The sequence below is a fragment of the Vulpes vulpes genome, chromosome 3 (genome assembly GCF_048418805.1).
Source record: "Vulpes vulpes isolate BD-2025 chromosome 3, VulVul3, whole genome shotgun sequence".
Lineage (NCBI taxonomy): Eukaryota > Metazoa > Chordata > Mammalia > Carnivora > Canidae > Vulpes > Vulpes vulpes.
In genome coordinates this window covers 11,790,555-11,809,279 of record NC_132782.1, presented here as the reverse complement: position 1 = coordinate 11,809,279, position 18,725 = coordinate 11,790,555, and the positions used below count along the sequence as shown (strand labels likewise).

The 18,725-nt window shown below is 42.9% G+C and overlaps 1 protein-coding gene across 5 annotated transcripts in view; it reads left to right on the top strand.

Moving 5' to 3' along the window:
- Positions 1–18,725, top strand: part of GALNT3 (polypeptide N-acetylgalactosaminyltransferase 3) — a 95,568-nt gene that overhangs the window by 38,197 nt on the left and 38,646 nt on the right. Inside the window, exon 1 of one of the 5 annotated variants that reach the window (XM_072751814.1) lies at positions 12,953–13,084. The exons of 3 other annotated variants lie outside the window; for them this stretch is intronic. The gene's annotated coding sequence lies outside the window, so the exon portion shown is untranslated. Of the gene's footprint in view, positions 1–12,952; positions 13,085–13,271; positions 13,406–18,725 lie in introns of those variants that run through there. One more of the 5 variants, XM_072751813.1, reaches the window with a different exon arrangement.

Sequence of the window (18,725 nt, the reverse complement as noted above, 5' to 3'; positions counted from 1 at the left end):
ATTGCACAATGTGATTAAAGACACAAGCTTCTATATCAGCCTACATCAGCTGAATCCTCACTTTGCTGCTCAATAGCGTTCTAGTCTGGAGTAATTTACACAATTTTCTAAATCTCCCTTTCCCCATCTGTAACATGGTAATACTGTTACCGGCCCCATAGAGCTTTTGTGCAAATTAAATGAAATAAGGTTTGTAAGATGCTTCGTACACATAATAAGCATTTGCTAATATTCACTCTTTTCTTTAAAAAAAAAAGATTTGTGTATTTATTTGGGAGACAGAGAGAGCATGTGCATGAATGGCGGGAAGGAGCGAGGGAGAGGGAGAGAGAGAATCTCAAGCAGATTCCTAGCAGAGCACAGAGGCCACCTGGGGGCTCGATCTCAGGACCCTGAGATCACAGTCAGAGCTGAAACCAAGAGCCTGACCCTTAAGCAACTATACCACCCAGGGCACCCCTCATTAATATTCACTCTTAATATCATTATTATGTGAGCTTAAGATACTTGATTTTTTAGTGGCTGATACGTTTGCTTTGCAATCTTGGATTGTAGATTAGAAAGCATCTCTGCACTGAGTAGCCCTCCATCAACAAAGCAATAACAATGACCAAATAATCTAGGGCCCATATATATTTTTCTTGGAAATCTTAGAAAATTTCTGCAATTCTCCATTTAACTTTTAGCAGAGACCTGCCATATGTTTCTTATCATAGTGTTCAATGTCCAATAAGTCCTCAGTAGGGTAATAACAGTAATTTCTTATAAATAACTCATTTAGTATTTATAAAACATTATCAGTGAATACACTACCCCACTGGAATGAACACATCATGAAATATCTAAGCCACTGTGCCACTAATCGCAATATAGGGTTATACAGCTTTCTGGTCCTAGTGCAAGAGATCATCAGGGTGCACACATTAAGCAGTTGAACACATGAGCTGGGACGATACCATTCAAGGAATTTTTCAAGATAATATCATTTGTTTGATTCTAATTTAAACACTTTGGGATTCTTATAGCATTAGGAAGCTTTGAAAAGTAGGATGTTTACACAAAAGGAGTTTTTTTTTAAAAAAAAAAACCTCTTTCTTGACATTTTACAAAATGTTTCTTCTAAAGAACAACACATTTTTATAGGCCTGCACTGATTAAAGAAATCTTATTAGATATAAATGAGAAGCATGTGCTTCTAGTGGCATTGTACCCAGAGGATTTTAGTTAAGTAAAGTCTAAACTTTTAGAATATTTGAAATATACCCAGTTGAGCAGTTAATGAACCCTCTTCAACTTAAAGTGGAGGATTGTTACAAGAGAAAATAAAAAAAAAAAAAACAGTACAAAAAATTATGGAGGAGACAAAAAGACATTGGAATCTTTTCCAGTACTCCCATTCTGACAATTTTTAGGAGTTATAGCTAAAGAAGAGCAGCTTTCCCTCCATCCCTGAAATTGGTTTCTTGCATAACACATTACTTTGAATGTCAGCAATCAGTCCTTGGACTTCTTTAGAAGTCCAAAGACCAAGATTGAGAATGGAGCAAATGCCTATTTCAGTCCTAGAAATGAAGACATCAGTAGTGTAATGGGAAGGCAAGTGAAAGATAAATACATTTGTTTTTCCATCTGTTAAGACATGACTGAAACATTCTTTCCATTTTTTCCTTAATATTTTGTTTCCTGGCAACAAATAACAAAAATTCCCAATCAACCACATCTTTCACAATTCTTGGTTCTTTAAAAAAGCAGCACTAATCCTATTATTTATATTTCTAGTATATAAAATTATTTTCAGAAAATATTTTTAAAATAGTAATATATTTAACTATATGTCTGTACATATATGTGTGTATATGTGTGTGTGTATATATATGTATATATACACATATACAGTATAGTTCAGTAAAGGAGCATGACATCAAAACCATAAGGATGTGTTATATAATCATTCTGGAAAATAACCAGGCATTATCAGGTAAATTTGCTAGAACCTAGCAATTTCACTCCTAGGCGTTTATCCCAGAGAAGTTCTTTCACATGTACCAGAAGGCAAGTAGAAGAATGTTCTTACCAATATTGTTTGTAATCTCTTTCCCTCTCACACATGCACCTACCTGGAGATTTTTCAAATGTTGATCAAGAGCAGAATGGATAAAAGCAGTACAGTGTGAAATTAAACAGGAACAGCAACTTGAGAAACACATGTAGAAATCTCATCTAAATAGTGAACAAAACAATCAAGTAGCAGAATATTATACATACATTTCTATAACATATAAGATGTAAAAATGTGCAGGGGCACCTGGGTGGCTCAGTCAGATAAACTTCTGACTCTTGATTTCTGCTCCGGTTATGATGGTCATAGGATCAAACATTCAGCGGGGAGTCTGCTTCAGATTCTTTCCCTCTCCCTCTACCCCTTCCCTACTCATGCATGCTCTCTCTCTAAAATAAATAATTAAAAAATGTAAAAAACGTATGAAAGGAGGTGGATGGTAAGATGGATGAAATAAAGAGACTTAAGAATACACTTTTTGTGATGAGTGCAATGTATACAATTATTGAATTTTTGGGGTGCCTGGGTGGCTCAGTTGGTTGAGGGTCTACATTTGGCTTAGGTCATGATCCCAGGACTCTGGGATCGAACCTGCATTGGGCTTCCTGCTCAGGGAGGAGTCCACTTCTCTCTCCTTCTTGCTCTGTGCCTCCTCCTGCTGTAGTGCTCTCTCTCTCTCTCTCTCTCAAATAAACAAAATGTTTTTAAAAATTGTTGAATTATTATATTGTACAACTGAAACTAATTATTATTAGGGTATATATTAAGGGTAATTATTCTTCAACTAAAAAAAAAAAAGGAACTGACCCTAAGGAAAAGGTGTACAAAATTAACCAGTATTTTGCTTAGGTATACAAACATCTGTGGCAAATTCTAAAGAAAAGCAAAGGAATGATTAATACAAAATTCAAAGTTAGGAAAGGGTAGGGTCTGAAATGGTCCTACAGAAGGTATCAGAATAATATTCTTTCTCTTTAAGGAAGTGGTAGGTACACGGTTGCTTGTTGCCTCATCATTTTGTATATATTATATGTATTTAATAAACACTTTTGACACTGCTCACTAGTTGGTAAAAACAATAAAAAGCAAAAACCACAACACAGCCATTGCCATTATTATATTTAAGAAAAATATTTTGAAAATATAATTTTCAGTCCTTTATAACTCATCTACTTGTATGTGGTCTGGGACATTATTTCCTGATTTTTGTGAGATTATGGTAAGATTTAATTGCTGCTTAAAAAAAAAACAAAACGGCAAAACTAGTCAGTCCAGTTCATTATGGCCTGTGATACTACCAGAGGTCAAATTCCATAAAACTAATTGATGGTCTCTCTTAGGTCTTTCATGTTTGACAATATTTAGAAATAAGAGTTATTTTGAAAACTATTTCATTGAGATGTTGTAAAACATATTTATGCATGATGATTCTTATTTTAGACTACTTTGTCACTGAATAGCTTTATATTATATGACTCTAGAATGATTTCAGTGCACATGCTGCAATTCCATACATTATTGTGTTTGTATGGGCTCTAATACAATTAAATTACAAAACTCACAATTCCATTTTTTACATTAGCGAATTTTATTGTATCTTCTCAATTCACATTTTTGCTTCTGTCAAGAGATTGGATTTAATTAAGAATTATTGGTCCAAAACTCCTCACAAGCGTTTCACTTTCAACTGAAGCTGTAGATTACTTAAAAGTAGGAAAGACTCATATTTTTATGTCAAAATACCAGTTTGGAAATATTTTAATTGCAGTTTTCTAGTTATAACTAGATGGCCAAAATTTTACTATTAAATAGTACAAAGTATTACTTTGGGGGATTTTGTTTTTAAATATAACATTACCAGTTATTATAATTATACCAGAATTTTAACTTTGGGGGGAATTTTTATTATACTTAAAGTGCCCAAATGAACAACTCTTGTATTTATTGCTAAAATGGAAGACTGTATTAAGATAGCTTTGGGCCCTGTTTTATCCTCCTGTGTGATCTAGAGATGCCTGGGATCCTCGATGTCTTGATTACAGAAATCACTGTGTTTGCTTTTTTGGTATGACATTGTTTTGCAGCATCTTATATTTAAAAGAATCTCTATATGAAACAAAATTAACCACTTTGGACTTAATATATTTGAAGATATTGTAAGATTTACATGTGGAAAAAACGTATATTGCTTAACTCTTCCATATGTTATTTACAAATAAAATAGAAACTGTGAAAATAGAAATTATCAATGAATGCCTTAAAGACAAGCTGATGATACAAATCATTCATCCTTGGAATCAGGGAAAATAATCTTATAGCTTTTATGACATGATGTGCATGTTAGAGCATGGATTTTGGGTCTGATCTATTAACTGTGTGTCTTCGATTAAGCTCCTCTTGAGGTCTCCTGCCCTGAGAGATTGTACATGGGTTTTGTGGAGACTAAATGAGATAATGTAGGAAGAATTGCTGGGCCAAAGTGAGTACTTAGTAAATGTTCTCCCTGCCTCACATCCCAGCTCAAAGCAGGAAGCAATTTTTCTCAGTACAAGAACATAAAGTCATCTCAGCAGATTATAAGCAACTTCCTTTTCATCCAAAGCTCTTACCAGTGTTCTTTGTTACATAAACCACAGACCTCAAGACCCTTACCCCGCCGTCTCCTCCCACTCACTTCATATGTTTCCCAACCACCATTCTCTTTCACTTTGGAGGTTTGGAACAAGAGAATGGTTGTTGCAAGGAATTAAAACCACCACCACCACCACCACCCACCAAAACAAACAAAAAAACCCAAAACAAAAAATTCACAATGGAGGGAAGAATGGAACTAAAAAGGAATGTGCATCATCATTATCAGAGAAAGCTTAGATAAGACATGAGTTGTGACTACATACTTCCTATACAAAAAGGCAATGATGCAATCATGCAGTTTTGTAAGGTAAGCGACCAAGGAAATCCCCCTGAGGCTGACCATTTGACATAGATCTCTTTTGCACCAATCCTGTGCTCACTACTATGGAAGGCCTTGGAGTGGGTGCTAGTTTCTGAAGATAGAATCAGATATATAAGATACTCAATGTAGAATTATTTTTTGATGTCTATACTCAAGTTTAATTTCTCCTTCAAATCCCTAGAACACCCCATGGTAATGACCTATTAGTAACGCTGAGATTTATCCTGTTTCATGAGGAACACAACTGCATTCCATAGGTCCTTCCTAGGGTGTCCCAAGGTATGGAATGGGAGTCAGGAAATGTATTTGTGTGAGACAACTGGCATTAGGCCATCACAGGTATCCAGGCTGTCATCTGTTGATGCTACATCTCGGTCCCAATGCACCTTTTAGTTATGGCTAACATTTCATTTTTATTATGGGTTATTGTACAAAATTTAGATTTTCCTAGCTCTCTGTGCTTCATCTGAAGCAAGGATTGGCAATTTTTTTTTCCATAAAGGGCCAGGTAGTAAATAACTTGGGCTTTACAGACCATGCAGTTTCTGCCACAACCTCTCAGCTATGCCTTGGTAGCATCAAAGTAGCCACAGACAATAGGTAAAGGAATGGGTACGTCTGTCTTCCAATATAATTTAATTTACAAAGACATCCAGATCTAGATTATTCTATCCTATATTGGTAAACATTTCCGGGGCTCTCTGAATCTTCCTAGGGTACAAGAGCCTTGGAGCTGTCCAGTACCCCATTTAGAAATGTTTTCTGTTCTTATCATTCTTCAACATTGGACAAGACATAACCCTGAGGTCTTACTATCCTCCAGAGTAGCTTCTTTTTTGCTCTCAGAGTCCCCTCACAGCCTGCATTTTAGGGTCAAGTTTGCATTCCTGCACATCTTCTTCTGTGAATGGTGGCCCGAGTAGTTATGCAATATGGCATTCCTGAATGGTGAGGTTCCAGGGCTTCTGCTCAGGCATGCAGCCAACGCCCCTTATCTCCAACCCCCCCAACTCTCTTCTCTTTCCCCATTCTGCACAAATTTTATCAAGGTTTGGGGTGGAGACAGAAAGCTGCTTCAGACTGAGCACATACTTTTTAAAATATATGGTTTATAGCACATATTTTGTGTTTATTCAAGGCTTAAACTTTCAAAATTCTAGTAAATCCAAGCTTTTGCATCTCAAAACCATCCTCTGGAGAGTACAGAGGGTGCACAAATGTAAAAGGTGCTTATGTTTTTGTTCTTGTTGAGACACCAAGTTTAGATGAAATAGTTAAATTTTTAAAAATTCCCCTTAACTTAGTGGCTTAAAACAACAACGAACTATTTCTCATGGCTTTGTGGGTTGACTGGGTGGTCCTTCTGCTGTATTTGCCTGGGATCAGTCACAGAGTTGCATTTAGCTGGGGGTTGCCTGGGGTCTGAACTCAGCTGAACATCTGGGACAGCTGGGCCTCTCTCTACAAGGTCTTTCACTACAGGCTTCTTTATAGTATCGCAACCTTCCAGGAGAACAGAAGCAGAGGGTAAAAAAATCACTTAAAGCATAGCACTGAAAAAAAAAAAAAAAAAGCATAGCACTGGAAGTGACATAACATCACTTCTACTGTATTCTATTGGTCAATGCAAGTGGAACAGACACTTCAGATACAAAGGGTGAGGAAATGGATTCCACTTGATTGGACACCGGATTTTATATGCATAAAAGCATCCCACCAAAGGGCAAGTAGGGTTGAAATGCAGCCTGGGTTCCTTCTGTTCAGCCCATTGGATGCCCTGGAGTAGATTTGCATCTACTTTGAGGGAGGGGGTCCTCCACTTGCCAAGCCATGGACCCTCTCTGCTCATGGATGGCATTTTCTAATTCACACAGAATACTCTGTAGGCTAGAAGAGGTCCTGCTGGATATCATCTCACTGTGAATCAAACATACACTGTATGTTGATGAAGGCTAACATCTTTACTACAGAGTTTAATTATTCCAAAGATGTACAGTTTGCAGTGGAAGGAAAGGGGAGAGGGAAAGAAACTGGATGTTATTCCGGATCTACCTCCTCTCCCTCCCTATTCACTCTCAGGAGTGAAGCCACATTACCGGGCCCTAGGGGGATGTGTCCCCAAAGATTCTCCTTAAGCCTTGAGAGGATGTCCCACATGGGTGATTCCTCTCTCCTCTACTCTTCTCCTTCCCTGTCATTTCTAAGCCATTTAACCTCTTTCTATAATATCTCCATTCTCACTCCTTTTTTTCTGTTATTCACCAACTGCTCCAATTGAAATAAACAAACTTCCTTCCCTAGTAGTGATTTTTATCTCCCAGCAGTGATTTTTTTTGTGTGTGTGAAGCCCCAAATGTCAGTTGCACGTCAGAAACCCCCATTCCTGAAGCTTTGCAGAAGGGTGGAGTATACTGTGGTCTTAGAGTCTGCTGAAAATCCTGGAAGTGAAGAACAAGGACATTTTGATTTTGTGATTAGATGTAGAGGAGGGAGGCATCTGAGTCGCTCAACTGGTTAAGCACTGGACTCTTGACTTCGGCTCAGGTCATGATCTCAGGGGGTAGGATCAAGCCCCAGGTCTGGCTCCACAGTCAGAGGGGATTCTGCTGGAGATTCTCTCCCTCTCTCTCTGCCCCTCCCCTCACTCACTCACAGAGCATGTTCACGCTCTTTCTCTCTCAAATTTTTGAAGATGTAGAGAAGCAGGTATGGTGATAAGATATTATCTTGGGCATCAAATTACTTTTCTGTTAATAAATTAAAAATCAAAGACACAAAGGGGTGCCTGGATGGCTTAGTTGGTTGAGCATCCAGCTCTTGATTTCAGCTCAGGGCATGATCACAGGGTTGTGAGATCAAGCCTGGCATCAGGTTCCACCCTCAGCAGGGGGTCTGCTTGAGATTCTCTCCCTCTCCCTCTGCCCCTTCCCCTGCTCTCTCTCTCTCTCTCTCACTAAAATAAATAAATACATCTTAAAAAAATCAAAGACACTGAAAAAATATAATTTCTTTCAAAATTCCCCTTGTAATATGCATTAAAAATCAATACTTCTCTCTTTCAGTCACAACAATGCTCTCTCTTTTGGTCTGATACCTTAGAGCTATTATGCTAAAAGAATAATGTGACTTAAATTATTTAACAAATTATCATAACTTGTTTGGCAACAAATGATATCATGCTCAGGTAGTGTCTCTTCACAATTCCCCCTTCCTGATATTGGATTAAGGAGAAGGCAAGGACCAAGGGAAGAGGAAAGTTTACTTTATGCCACAGCACTGGAATGAAGAAACACCAAGGTGATTTGGGCTGACCTAGGAGTTCCATAAAAGACTAGGGCCTTCAACTGGGCAGGAGGGAATTAGGAGAAGTTAAAAAAGACACACAGATTTTTCAGAGATGGGAAGCTGAGTATGCTATCATCAGGAGAAGGTAAGGGAGCTGACTTTTCCATGTTAAGGGCACACTCTACTTCCCCATGTCTAAAATGATGAAGTTTTTTTTTTTTTTTTTAAATATTTATTTAAGTAATCTCAATGCCCTACGTGGAGTTCAAAGTCACCACCCAAGATCAAGAACCTCATGCTTTTCTGACTAAAGCAGTCAGGTGTCCTTCCAATAAGTTTTTAATTATAATAAGCATGCTTTACATAAAGTTTTGGTAACTAGGATTAATTTTTTTACAAATAGGAAGTGCTAAATCATTAATATATTTTGATGATTTGCCTTTCTGCTGTCATTCCCCTAATATCATCATTGTTTAGGATCTTGGGTGGCTGATACAAAGTGGCTTAATAAAGTCAGAAGACAAGTATTGTAAATCTTTCAAGAGATGAAGATAGTGAGCACTAAAGAATGTGAGCACCACCACACTGTTTCCAACAGCAAAATTTGAAAACAATCTTCATTGTCCATTAGGTAACTGGTTAAATTCATTCATACAAAAAAGAAACCACGCAATAATTAAAAACAATGCTGTAAACAATGAATTCATTGACATGGGAAGATATGTTAGGTAGAAAACTCTGGCTACAAACAAGATCCCCATATGACCTAGTTTTTATTTTAAAAACATGTTTCTGTCTCCCTCGGTATCTTCCATTCCACTCTCCCTAGTTTTTCAAAAGTATCTGGAGAGATAAACAGTAGAAACGGGTCTGGTAGTTAGCGCTGATTCATCTACATGGGAGGAATTTGTGGTGTTTCCGACTGATTCCTTTTATTTGTCTTGATTTTTCTAAAATAAATATGAATTGACTTACGATTTAAAAAGTCATTTTACAGAAAAATATCCATTTAGGAAAGAGTGAGTCAGGGACACCTGGAGTATATATCTGGGGTCAACGTCATGCAGGACGATCACTATCTTTTCCCAGAAAAAAATCCTTTGATGCCACAGTAAGAATTTAGAGCTAGCTGGACTGAATATTAGCCTGACTCAGCATGGTATTTCTTTTTGCTCTTATGCTAATGCTTAAAAGCTTGAAACTCTGCGCTCAATTCATTCCATCAAATATTTATTGAGCACCTACTATGCGCCAAGCATTAAAGATACAAGATTAACAAGACATTGTTCTGTTGCATTTTGTCAGTAAGCACCCTCATAGAAATCTGTACCTCTTTGAAAGTACCAGATGGTTGTTCCGTTGATATTCTTAGGAGGGGGAAACCCTCATAAGCAATCTTCACACAAGACACTGTCTAAAAAAGTTCATACTAAAAATAATCTATTCATGTTTTTACTGGTTTAACTCATAATATTTTAAACACAATGTAGAATTATGCTGAATCGTCATAAAAAAATACCCACATATTTGTGGCTCTTCACTATGATACCAGCACTACTCTCCTTTTAAATCAATAGCCTTTCAATTCTTTTAGTAGAAATCATTTCAATCTGTTTAGTCTTGGAGCCAAGACTCTCAATTTGACTTTGAGATCTGACTGGAGACTCCAGTTTCCACATAAGGCAGAATTGTTTTTAAAGGCTAAGCCAGGCAGGCAGTAGGTTTCAAGCTAAAGTTGCTAAGCCCTGGGTCATCAACAATTTAAACAATTAACAAACTAAAGACATTTAAAATTAAACTTAGTGAATCTGAATAATTTTACTAGTTATATATTATAATTTTATGAATTAAAATTTGTACTTCTGTTAAGTAATTCCCATTCCTTCGTCTTTGTTTTCCATTAGTTGCTATTCCTATATCCAGAGGATTTTTTTTTTTTTGCATGACCATTATCTTATCGTGGAATTCATATGAGTCAGTGTGTAAAGGAACTTGGTGATCACCTTGTACCAGTATTTTATTTTGAGGAAGAGGAAATTTAAGCCCAAAAGTAAAGTAACTTGGTGCTTTGCATAGTACATTTTGAAACATCAGTACCTGATAACTGATAGTGATTGTTATTAGACGCTTGTCCTTCAAATTCTTAGTCTATTACTCTTACTTGCTTTAGATCCTTTTTCTGTACTGCTTGGTTAAACCATTCTTTGGATTTGTATTTGGCATAAGACATTACGCATAATGGTTTTTTCATGATATTTAATTAATCAATTTATTACCTTAACAAATATTTACTGAGTACCTACTAAGGGTTCGATGCTGGTCTTGGCATTAATTTAAATGCTAACAAAACTTATTAAGCAGTGAATATTATTTTAAATCTACATAAATAAGCATTTTATGGCTACTTCCCTTTCCCCCTCTCTCTCTTTCTTTCTCCATGTGTAGATAGATATGTTTCTTCTTTCCTGTGTGAAATCTTAATTTTCTATTTTAACTGCCATTACAGTTTTAAAAGTATTAAAAATAAGCTCGTTTCTGAGAAGCATGTCTACACTAAGTCTCCTGGGTTTTATTTTATAAACAAATACTAACTTCTCCTTTATAACACAAATGCTTTATTTTATAATCTTGAATAAGATGATACTTTATCTCATTGGATTTAGAGCATTAAACATTGCAACATAACACTTTTCTTCTGGGCCTGCGGCATTTTAATTTTATTATTAAGTAAAAAACTTTCATTAATTTTAAGACTTTGCTTTCAGAATGAAATGAAATAGTACATGTAATGCTGGTAGGTATGCCAAACCCAAAAATACTGCTTTCCTTGTTTAAATTATCTGTCTCTATTGTAAAACTGGCAGTCAATTTTTAGTAACTTCTGATTTTTATATTTGCTCTGTTCTTTTTTTCACCTCTCATGCAGCATTTTGGTCCCATTTTCTTGCTCTCTCTTTTTGTAGGCTGCCCTAGCTTCTTTTTCTAGTTATTATTTGACTTTACTTGTCTTGATGTCAATGAATCTCAGTCCTTGGATTTCAAATTGCTATTCTATATCCATTTGTTCGGTTCTTCTGCTCTTGTCAGTGAAAATTGTTGTTCTTTGTCTGGTGGTACCTCAAAATTCTGACAGTCTTTGGTTCCTGCCTCATTCAGTGATGGGTGATGCAAGACAAGGGATAGAGTCTCTGAGGTTATACATTTAGGATTTCTCTCCAATTTCCCAAAGACTGAGACTCTAAACTCCATCTAGAGGCAAACAGCAAAGGAAGTTGCAGAACCTCAAAAAGAACGGGTGGGGGTGGATTTTGGTAGGTGATATTTTCAGCTCTGGACCTAAGGACAAAGATTATCAAGTCAGTATGGTCATACATATAAGTAGCTCCTGAACTTTTTTTGTGGAGGGAGAGAGAGGGAAAGGTCAAAAATTGCTTGTAGGTAATGATATTAAAATGTCTCAAACACAAAAAGTTTCCTTGATGCTCGCAAAACAATTATGATGCAAACAACTAACCAAAGTTTTAAATAGGTGTGGTATGAAATAGCCCTGTGAATGGGGCGCACCTGGGTGGCTCAGTAAGTTAAGTGGTTGACTTTGGCTCAGGTCATGATCTCAGGGTCCCAGATAGAGCACTGCATCAGGATCCCTGCTCAGCACAAGTCTGTCTGTCTGTCTGTCTGTCTCTCTCTGCCCCTCCCCTCCACTTGTGCTCTCTCTCGCTCTCTCAAATAAATGAATAAAATCTAAAAAAAAAAAAAAAAAAAAAAAAAAAAAGTACTGTAGAGGCTAAAACCAATTTCAGACTAGCCAAGTCCTAAAGTTACACCTATTGGCATCATACTAACCAGTATTTCTAGATTTTAATTTTAGGTCACACATAACACTAACACACCAGCAAGAGGAAAACCCTAAGTGTATGTGTCAAAATGCAGGAGGAAGACCACAGCTACGCTTTACAGAAAAACCTGCCACCGTGTCATCAAGCCTACGACTAAAACGTTCTCGGCTACTTTTCTATTTATATTCCTGTGTACACTGAAGATCCGGCCAAAATAGTGAACGAGTTTACAGGAAGGGCATTTTTCTTAAGTCCTGCTTTTGGGGGTGTCCGTGTTTCTCCCAACGGAGGCAGGAAGGCTGAGACAAAGTTGCAACTATCATGGGGCATGGGGGGGGGGGAGAAATGCTGTTTTTAAAAACAAGTTCTGTGCTTAGGAACAGTGGCAAGACCCCTGTGTCGCCCCCCGGCCCCCAGTCACCTCCCCGCAGACGCTGGGCTTTGCGGCCCACCCGCAGCAGGGGAAGGCCCCCTCCGCAAGCGAGCGCGTGTGCAAAGCGGGGCTCCCCGGGGCTCCAGGGCTCGGCGCAGCGCCGCGGGCTCCCCGGAGGGGGCGGCGCCGCCTTCGGACGTGAGGCGCCCCCGGCGGAGCGGGCGCTCGCACCGGCGGAAACCACCGAGTCAAGTGATGAAATCAGGGCTGGGCCCGGGGAGGAAGCGCGGCCAACGGCGCGGGGCGTGACCGGCGGGCGACCCCCCCCCCCCCCAGGGAGCGCGCCGCCCCGACATGAGCGGCCCCTCGGCGGCCCCGGGCGCCCCGGGCTCCGGGCGGACCGCACGGGCGGGCGGGGGAGCGTGAGCCGGAGCTCGCCTCGGCCGCCGGCGGCCGGTGCCCCCGCCCCGGGGAGGCCGCGAGGCGTGCGCCCGGCAGGCGGCGGTGGCGGCCGCGCTCCCCCCGGACGGCTTCCGCGCCGCGCGCCGGGCGGCCTCACCTGGGGCGCTCAGGTAGGGCAGCGGCGGGCGGGGCGGGCGGGCGGCTGGCGCGCAGGCGCGGGACGGGGCCCTCGGCCCTGCCGACGTCGCCGCGGGGAGCTCACCTGGGAGACCCGCCGAGGAAGCGCAGCCTCGCCTCGGCCTCTCCCGGCAGCGCGGGCGGCCCAGCGGGAAGGCGGCGGCGGCGGCGGCGGAGCGGGACGAGCGGAGACCGTAGGACGGGACCCGGCCCGGGGGCGCGGCCGCCCACCTGCACCTGGCGCCGGCCCGCGCCCGCGCCCCCGCCCCCGCCCCGCCGGCCGCTGCCTCCCGCCGGCCGAGCGCTGCCGCCAGGTGAGCGGACGGGGGCCCGGCGGGCCCGGGGCGGCGTCGGGGCGGCGGCGGGGCGGCCGCCGAGGCCGGTTGGAGGGGGCTCGAGAGCGGGGTTTCGGTTGCCCCTGCGCCGAGCCCGGGGCAGGTGGCGCTCCGGGGGGGAGCCCTGGCTCCCGGGAGGGGCCGGGGTCCAAGCCCTGGTGGCCCGCAGCTGGCCCCTGGAGAGTGGGGGCTGGGGGGGCTGAGGGGGGCTGGGGGGCGTGGGGGGGCGTGGGAGGGCGTGGGGGGCTGGGGGGCGTGGGAGGCTGGGGGACTGGAGGTTGGGCTGGGCGACTGGGGGCTTGGGGGACGGGGGGCTGGAGGGCTGGGGGGCTGGGGGACTGGAGGTTGGGGGGGCTGGGGGGCGTGGGGGACTGGGGGCTGGAGGGCCGGGGAGCTGGGGGACTGGAGGTTGGGGGGGCTGGGGGGCGTAGGGGACTGGGGGCTGGAGGGCCGGGGAGCTGGGGGACTGGAGGTTGGGGGGCTGGACGACTGGGGGCGTGGGGGGGACTGGAGGGCTGGGGGACTGGGGGGGGCGTGGGAGGCTGGGGGGCCGGAGGGCGGGGGACTGGGGGCTGGGGAGCTGGAGGTTGGGGGGCTAGGGGACTGGGGGCGTGGGGGGCTGAGGGCTGGGGAGCTGGGGAACTGGAGGTTGGGGGGGCTGGGCGACTGGGGGCGTGGGGGGCTGGGGGACTGGGCGACTGGGGGGTGTGGGGGACTGGAGGGCTGGGGGACTGGGGGGGGCGTGGGAGGCTGGGGGGCCGGAGGGCTGGGGAGCTGGGGAACTGGAGGGTGGGGGACTGGGGGGCTGGGGAGCTGGAGGTTGGGGGGGCTAGGGGAGTGAGGGGCGTGGAGGGCTGGAGGGCTGGGGGCTGGGGGGGCGTGGGAGGCTGGGGGACTGGAAGTTGGGGGGCTAGGAGACTGGGGGCGTGGGGGGCTGGGGAGCTGGGGGACTGGAGGTTGGGGGGGCTGGGCGACTGGGGGGTGTGGGGGACTGGAGGGCTGGGGGACTGGGGGGGCGTGGGAGCTGGGGGACTGGAGGTTGGGGGGCTAGGGGACTGGGGGCGTGGGGGGCTGAGGGCTGGGGAGCTGGGGAACTGGAGGTTGGGGGGGCTGGGCGACTGGGGGCGTGGGGGACTGGGGGGTGTGGGGGACTGGTGGGCTGCGGAGCTGGAGGTTGGGGGGCTAGGGGACTGAGGGGACTGGGGGACTGGGGGGTGTGGGGGACTGGGGGGGCTGGGCCAGGCGCCGGACGGCCGCGCTTCCTCGGGGGCCAGCAGGTGGCCGGGCTGCTCCCGCCTGGTGCCGGGGGGTGGTGGGGTGGGGCGCGGGCGGGGGCGCCAGGCCCGCGACGGGAAAGGGCAGGGCTTTGCCAGGCAACTTTCCCATCCGGACCCCAGACAGTCCTGGGCTGGAAGCCGCCCGCCGCCGAGCCCTTTACAGGGTTTCCGAGTGGTTTGGAAAGCGCCCTGCGGTCGGGCGCGGACCTGCCCCCTCCGTCTCTCCCCCCCTCCTCCCTCCGTCTCTCCCCCCCCCTCCCTCCGTCTCCCCCCCCCCCCCCCCCCCCCGCCTCACTTTTCCGGGTGCCTCCTCCCCCAGCCGGGGCAGCGCCCGCTCCGGGTCCGACCGCGGCCGCAGCAGCCGCGCCGCCTGGGCCGGGACCTGTTGGCTTGGGGACCGGGAGTCGCGGGCGGCGTGGCCCGCGCACAGGACTCCAAGGTCCAGAGAAAGTTTGTTTCAGGGCCCTGCCGCGGCGGAGCCTGGGAGTGCCAGGCCCAGGTTCCTTCCCTGCCTAATTAGGCTTTTCTGAAGCTCAAGACTTGAGGCTGAAACGGTGCTCACCTTCCCCTTCTGTTTCCCTCTCCCGTGACGCCTCACAGACACTTGGCTTCAGACTCATCCCAGAGCTGTTGCTGTTTTTAGATCCCCACAGAGTTAACGATTCTTCTGATTTTTAGAAAGTGTTATTAAGCCAGCATAATGTGCTATGAAAGTTATACAATGAAGACAATTAAATTCAAAGATCCATTGTTAAAACATCAGAAAGTTGCTGCATTTTCTGGTTGTGAGAAACGCTGTTGCTCCTTCGCTGTATACATTTTCTTTGAGTCTGTGGCCAAAAGACACGAGGTTTAAGTCATACCCTACAATTAGAATTCTTTAAGTTTAACTTTTACTTTTATTTTATTTTATTTATTTTATTTTTTTTTAACTTTTACTTTTAATATCTGAAGTCTGTCGTACATGTTAAGCATTCTGAACAGTTTATTTGTACCAAGCATCTTTCTTTTTATATTGCTTTAACTATAGCATTTTTACAGAGGTTTCTAATAATAAATGGCAGTTCCAGTGTCTGCATTTGCTTGCTTCTATCTTTGCTGGTTTTTAAAAATATATTTTAAATTGCACTCTTAACAAAATGCCTTGGCAATTCCTATAGTTCATTGTTGTTGTTTTTATTAAATTTTAAATTTAAATTCAATTTATTTAACATATGTTGTATTATTTAGTTTCAGAGATAGAGTTCAGTGATTCATCAGTTGTATATACCATCCAGTGCTTATTCCATCAAGTGTTCTCCTTAATGCCCATCACACGTTACCCCATCCCCCCACCCACTAGCAATCCTCAATTTATTTCCCATAGTTAGGAGTCTTTTATGGTTTGCCTCTCTCTCTCTCTCTCTCTCTCATATTTTATTTTATTTTTTTTTAAGATTTTATTTATTCATGAGAGACACAGAGAGAAAGAGAGAGGCAGAGACACAGGCAGAGGAAGAAGCAGGCTCCATACAAGGAGCCGGATGTGGGACCCGATCCCAGATCCCGGGATCATACCCTGAGCCAAAGGCAGATGCTCAAACGCTAAGCACCCTAGGCGTCCCTCTCTGTCTTTTAGTTAGTTTTTTTTGTTTGTTTGTTTTGTTTTTTTATGATAGTCACACGGGGAGAGAGAGAGAGAGAGGCAGAGACCCAGGCATTGGGAGAAGCAGGCTCCATGCACCGGGAGCCGGACGTGGGATTCGATCCCGGGGTCTCCAGGATCGCGCCCTGGGCCAAAGGCAGGCGCCAAACCGCTGCGCCACCCAGGGATCCCCTAGTTAGTTTCTTTTAACGTGCAGTTAAAGGTAAGAAGTCAACCACACAAACAGGATATAATTGTAATATTTTCAAGCAGTGGTTTCTGCTCTTGTGCAAAGGCCCTGGCTGGCCCTCCTAATCTTATCTCCATACAGAGAAAGAACATATGTTAAATACTATTTTAAAAATTAGATGTAGATGTTGCACCTCAAATCTAGAGTATTAAACTTTGTTGATTATTGAGCCAGATATTAGACTACCTTTACTCTTAAAGGAGAAATGTAACATGTTTGCATTAGCTAGAGTAACAGTGTGCCTCAGTTAAACTATTTGTAAAATGAAAAAAAAAAAAACTTTCCTAGATTAAGGTAATGAGGCCTTAAATCAAGAATCTTCTCTTACCCTAGCGTTATCAGGATTTCTTTCTCACTTTGGATATTCAGTCAGTCCATACAGTTTGTGATTAAACCAAAGCTGAGAGAGGTATTCTAACTTCAGTTCACCCAGCAAGTTAGTGGTAGACATGGCATTTTTATTTCCAGAGACTTGACTCAAGGCTCATGTTATCTCACCACCCTTAATCCCACTTATAAGATGTTTATCTTTTTGTCTTTCATACAGTGTGTAAGGCCTTTGTGAGTACAAAATAGTCTGTTGTTCTTTGTCCAGCTCTGATTTGCCCTAATTTATATTTGTCCAGATGATGCCTGACTCCAGGGAGAATGAGTGAGAATGTCATTCTTCTCTTATTGTAGATCACATGTGTATTGAAGATGCCATGTGGATTGAGATGTTTAATCCATTCCTGGTATTTCAGAGCCACAGTTAGTTTTTTGAGTCAACACGGACAATATAATTTAGTCTTCTGATCTTTTATTGTATTGGCCTAAAATATATTTTATGAGGCAGCAGCCCAGGGTCATTCCTCCATTGGCAACACTCTAGATTTTTGGCTGGAGAGCACAGTTCTTCAACATTAGTATTTTTAAAACTTCTCTTTGGACTGCAGTCTTCAATAAGAAATATATTCTAACCTTCAATGCAGTACACTCTGTGTGTGTGTGTTTATATATATATGAAACAAGGCTCACAAAACAATATTTAACCTCACAATGTGGATTTTCTCAATTATTTAAAAAATACTGGTCTCGTCACACTGGATTGATTTTTCTATGACCACAAATGGGCTGGAACCTACAATGCAAATAATGGCATCCTATTGAATTTGCATTTTGAAGGCTGATTTTTCTATTGGTGTGCTGTGTCATACACACACACACACACACACACACACACTTGAAAGAAAGAAAAGCTGTACATTTTTAAAAATATATAATTATATTGTAATCCTCATTAAACGTTTCTTGGGGGGCTTGAGACTTTAGGAGTTGGTGTTAGACTAAATTTATCAAACATAGGAATGTACAGTGAAACCTCACTGTACATTATTGTATATTAAATGGATCTTTCAGTATAGTGTAGTATGTTTTGGGGACAGGAAAAACTGGAAGGGTTTCTCTGAAGGGATATTGATGGTAACAATTGTCAAGTTTGTAAGAGAAAAATAATTCTGTTCAGCTCTATTCTAAATTCTAAATTTTATGGCATATTAATAGTGCTAGATGGAGTGTTAAAAAAACTATTAGAGTAAACATCCAGTTTATTCTTGGTTTGTAGTCTGTTAATTTTTGTTTGTTTGTTTACTATGAAACAGTTATAAGAGACAAACTCTAGGAATCAGACCCCTAACCCCTAAAATGACTAGATTGGGAGATTGAGAGATTGGATTAGGTTCCTAAGTGACCTGTAGGGATACAGGCTTGGAAACTCTGATGGGATGACTAAACTTTCCATAGAAGCTTTTAATTTTAACTCCTGATAGAAGGAATTTTCCTCCAAAAGAAAAGTAGTACATTCAATATTTTGGAAGTGATCTATGCCGAAATCATCTTCAGAACATATTCAGTTCTCTGGTTCATAAAGTGTCGACAAATGTATTTGTTATGACAGATCTTTTATGGTTAGAAAATCTGATTGAGAAGGACATATTTTCAGTCACTTAATTATGCATCTAGTTAATATCAGAATAATTCATTTTATATAATTTGGGTGATTTTAACACAATTAATGTACTGCTAATAGCAACATTGAATTCAAATCAATGCCAGTAATGGCAAAAGACCGAAATGCATTAATTTATGTGGTAAAGCACAGACAAGTGG